The sequence below is a fragment of the Cupressus sempervirens genome, chromosome 5 (genome assembly GCF_028749045.1).
Source record: "Cupressus sempervirens isolate cs-2001-9-10 chromosome 5, ASM2874904v1, whole genome shotgun sequence".
In the NCBI taxonomy this organism is placed as follows: Eukaryota; Viridiplantae; Streptophyta; class Pinopsida; order Cupressales; family Cupressaceae; genus Cupressus; species Cupressus sempervirens.
In genome coordinates this window covers 984,784,578-984,789,743 of record NC_143122.1, presented here as the reverse complement: position 1 = coordinate 984,789,743, position 5,166 = coordinate 984,784,578, and positions in this window count along the sequence as shown.

Below are 5,166 nucleotides of genomic sequence, written 5' to 3'. Positions count from 1 at the left end.
ATTATTGACTAGTTGTAGTATGAATGCAGAAGGGAATGTGTGTGGTGGGAATTTGGTTATTGAGAAGTGATTAATGATGGAGAGGTGGGTTCATTTATTGAATTGTTTTGTGTTACCCATGTTTCAGTTTTGTCAAATTTTTCCTATATGTCCTCTATGCCACAGTTGAAGATTGAAGTTTGAACTTGAACATCATAAGTTCAGAATTCAAATTTCAAGGGTCAAGAAAGAAACTTATGCTTTATCCTTTGTTATTATTTTTCATGATGTACCTTCTAGTTACCCCACCTACCTCATTGACTTGAACTACAAATTTCAAAGTTTGTCTTGTGTCTCATGCTAGTCTAAAAGCTAGGTCATGTTGTTTATTTTCTTAAGGTGTAATGAATGTGAATGTTCTACATTGAAATTAAACCTCAAACTTTATGTTCAATGATTTAGAGTCCGTAGTTCACAAGCATGTATGCAAGAAGAGTTAGTCATCAGAATTTTACATCCTATATTTTATGGTAGAGGGAAGTTGAACCTTTATACCTAAGCTTCATGGTTCAAGGTTCACAATTTCCAATAGGTGTTATACTATTGATAAGACACATGGTAGTGTGACAAGTTGGAGTGCCTCGCATAAAAGGTGTAAGGTCACACATTCAATGATAACTAAAAAGGGTGGTGGTAAGATGGATTTGCTAGGTGCAAAGGATTAAGACACTCATTAAAGATTATGACATGTCATCAAATAATTACTTTTTCCTATCATTCAATATAAATACTAGTTAGATCTAATTTTAAGTAACCTTCTTCTCCTAAGTTTCCATTATTTTATTCTTGTGATGAATTCCCTGCAAATTTTACCAAAGTAAACAAAGGAAGGTGATGAATTAGAAATATTTTTTATGGGTCTTTCTTGGAAGTCAAAACATAGGTGCATCTAAAAACCATTTCTTGAATTTCTTGTCTTGGTTTTTTCTTTTCTACATTTAGAAGCTTTTGTAGTTTTTCCTCTTCATTCCCTTGTGCATTACCAATTTAATTCCTTCACATATATCCTCATGGCCTCAAATTACCCCAAAATTCCTAAGGAAAATAAATTGGAACCTTTGATGAATTTCCTCCTAGAATTAGGAGATACTTCTCTAATAGATAAAAATATTGTTTGAAAATGGTCAACCTAGGTCCATGGTAGACAAAGTAGTTAAGAGCGGTTTAACACAAGCTTATGGTTTCCCTAAAGCTACATTGTGTTCAGAATTGGTCCATTAATGTGGAGATAAATATGATGGCACTAAGAGATGCATTATATCCAACAATGGGGAAGTTTTGATCTATGTGAATTGCATCACTATCATGGTTTCTCTAAGGATTCTACCAAAGGAAGTGTATGAATACTAGACCATAAACCTATCCTTTTCCTAGTTCATTGTCAACACTAAAGTTTTCAATAGTAATATTGCAAAGAGCTAGCATTTGAAACCCAAAAAGGAGATTCCCAATTACCACATCCCCTAAATAGAGAACATATGATTCTAGTGATAAAAGATATCATCATTCTACTAAATAGTATGAAAGGTAATCAACATCTATTTTTATGGGACAATTGGATATATTTCTTCATTTAGACCATTTTATATGAAGATAAATATATTGATTGGGCAAAAATAATTGCAGATAGGCTTAATGAAGAACTTTCTCAGGTGTGCTAGGTAGTAAGACCCTTTTCCTTTTGCTTTTCTTCCTTCTCCACTAAAAATAATCACTGTAAAGACATAGATCAAAAGGGTACAACAAGAGATAAAATATCAAGAAATAGGAATTTCAAATGATGTACATATTAGTGGAAATATTATAATATTGATAATCAAAATTCTTGTTATTGAAAAAATCAAAGGTTTAGTCCAACAATATCTTTGAAAGTAATCACATATCGAGTGCAAGCAACCAAATTTGAAATAAGGAATGGTGGGATATGTTTAGTGAGGGTTTCCCATAGGGAGGAGGCTTTTTATAGCGACAAAGGAGGAGACTCTGAGGACAATGATAGTGATAGCTCAGTGTGAGTGCCTTGGCCCCCTTGGTTTTCTTTGCTTCACTGCATGCTATGGGCCATTTTTGTGCATAGGAATGCCTATTATAGGGTGTGCTAGGGGCCTAAGATTGAGGAGAGGGTCAATGCGTGTGGTATGTCCTCCTCTAGTTTCTACTTTGGGTGAGCTCTTATGGCTATATGATGCTTTCTCATTAGGTCTTTTCTCTACTTTTGGTCTTCTATGGTTGCATCCTTTTTTAGATTTTTGGGGAATTTTTTGCTACTGGGATGCTCTAACATGGGGGCTTATTGGAGATTCTATTGTGGGTAGTTATGGGACATCCCATTCTTCCTATCATTCAAGCTTTTGAAAATTTCTTGTGGATGTTGTAAAATTTCTTTGATCTAGCTTAGATCCAAGTTTGAAAGATGCTTTTTCTTTGGGGGGTTTCTCCTCATATTAGAGATAGGTTCTTAATTTTTTTTGTTTTTGGGGTGGTCTATGTGCTCTCTTTTGTATTTTTTCCTAGGGAATTTTTTTGAGGTGAAATCTCTCTGTGAGCCTTAATGGCTTCTTTTGAGAGCCTTCTAGTTTAATGGGTGTATCCTATTTCTATTTCTTTGGAGCCTTACTCCTTTGGAGGTGGAGATGTCATCTATTGAGGTGGTGATATTTTGTGTTGGTGAAGATGTTGATGGACAAGATATTTCATCTTCTTATGCTACTACTTAGAAGGTGGGGTGGTTTCAAAAGGGATATTTTATGTGGATGTTTCTCCTCTTTATCTTCCCTATTGAGGTTGATCCCTTTGTGCAAGGGAGCTTTGATGAGAGGATGGTTTATGTCTTCTTGATTTTCAATGAAATTTATTCTTGGTGGGTTTGTTGTTTTCCCCTAAATCCTTCTTATCCATACGTCTACATTTTTATTCTTATTTGATGATGGTAGATTTTATTGAGTGGGTTTCTCTGGTCTCCATTTGGGATGGAACCATCATCTTTCTTCCTTTTGGGCTTTGCAAGCCATGTTAAGGACTGGTATGGAGAGGTTGTTCCTCCCTATTAAAATAAGATCATTTTATCCTTTTTGTAACTTGTAATAACACTTGTAGATTTATGTATGTTTCAAGTTACCTTCTCAAAGCATACGTATATATTTGAAGATGCATGTCTCCGTTGAGACATGTCTCTTTAACTCTCATTAGTTATCAAAAATATTTTCTTATTTTCATGACAAAGAGTGAGATATTGACTTATATATCTTGAATCAATGTACAAAGTATTCTATATGTTTAGTGCATTTTACTCATTTGATACTACACTAACATTAACACTCCCTCTTAGTTAGGAAGGATACACATATATAGAAAAATATTACACTATTGGAAATATTTGGAATGACACATCAAGGAAATATTTGATAAGAAGATTTCCATTATATGATAGCATATGAGTATTGGCCTATCGGAATATCAACACATGATATTCATCAAATACTATTTTGATATCATATTAGGTAACATGGGTATTGGCCTATTAGAATATCAACAAATGATATTCACCAATGACTTTGAGTAATGGCCCATCATAGCATCAATAGTTGATATCCACCAAGTACTCAATATAGTAATGACCTATCAGAATATCAAGGCAAGATATTCACCAAATACCTATCATATATCTATACAAACAACTTATAAACTATCAATTTAAAGAAATTTGACACTTAGTTGTTGGTTTACAAGATAAAGCCTTTCATGATCTATTTCAATATTTACATAAAATATATATATATCATGATTTAAGATATTGTAAGGTCATCGCCTTCCAATAAATTCTACAAATACAAGTGATAATCATTTGGAAGTCATCACTTCCTTGTGATGTACATAAGGGAAGGCCCATACTCACCATGTGAAATCAAAAGTGCACATGAAATCATCATGGATATTGTCATGATATCAAACTTATCTCTCATAAACAAGAATGCATTATAAGTGATTGCACTTGGAAATTCTTCTTCACAAAGAAACACTAACCTTTTGATCTCATTTTCAAGGTTACTAATGAAGTGTCAAAACTCCCTCTGAGTCTGATATACAATTTTATGACCTCTTAGTAAAAGGTTATCTTTTATGAAGTGTTAGATTCCCTATAAATGTGTTATCATCATTCTAACCTCCTAGTAGTAAGTCATGTCATGCTTCCCTAGTTCAATAAGCATTTTGATAACATAAGGCCTTCCAACATACATACATGAATCTTTATCCCATGAATGATAGTCCTTTAATTATTATAGTTTCTTTTCACAGAAGAATCCATCTCAACATGGTGCACCCCTCTTAATCAATACAAACACAACATCATCAAAACGTTTGACTGAAGAATATCTTCTATCTACTCCCTCTCTTTGTCTAAGGTTTCCTGAAATGAACTATCATAATCCCTCTTAATATAGAGCTGCACTTCATAATCATCAAAGACATTTGCTTCAAGAGCCTCACTTTATCTAGCATGATCGTCATGTGACTAATGAATCCTAGTTCTAAAACCACTATGGAGCTATCATCATAAGATTGAGTCATACACAATATTTTCTAGCATGCCTAATGTATCATTCTTTTTTTTTCTTGCAAGACACTCTTGAAGACAAAGGACAAAAATCAAGGCAAATAGATCTTATAGTACATATAGAAATAAGAGAGAGACTATAGTGAGTAGATAAACATAATACTCAAGGATAATAGATAATTCTTTTCCCATCAACATCCTTGATTTGATGAAGGTCCATATGCATCAAATCAAAAAATTCCTCCATATAAGCATTTTCCAAACAATCTGAGTACACTATTTGTGCTCCCATTATCAAATTGTTTGATATACATCTCCCCTCTAAGGATGGGAATGACATGTTCATTATTATTCCCCCACCCATAATGTAAAATTCCCACTCTAATATCATTGAACAATCCAATGAATGCTAATAGTTGATCTCTTTATTCCTCAATTAATACTATCCATTAAGGCCCCATTATGTGGTAAAATAAATTGATTCATAGTCCAATGTCTAAACTCCAATGGCCATAAAAGAATTTCATAAGTATCTGCCAAACTCCCATAGATGGCATAACTATCAACAAGGG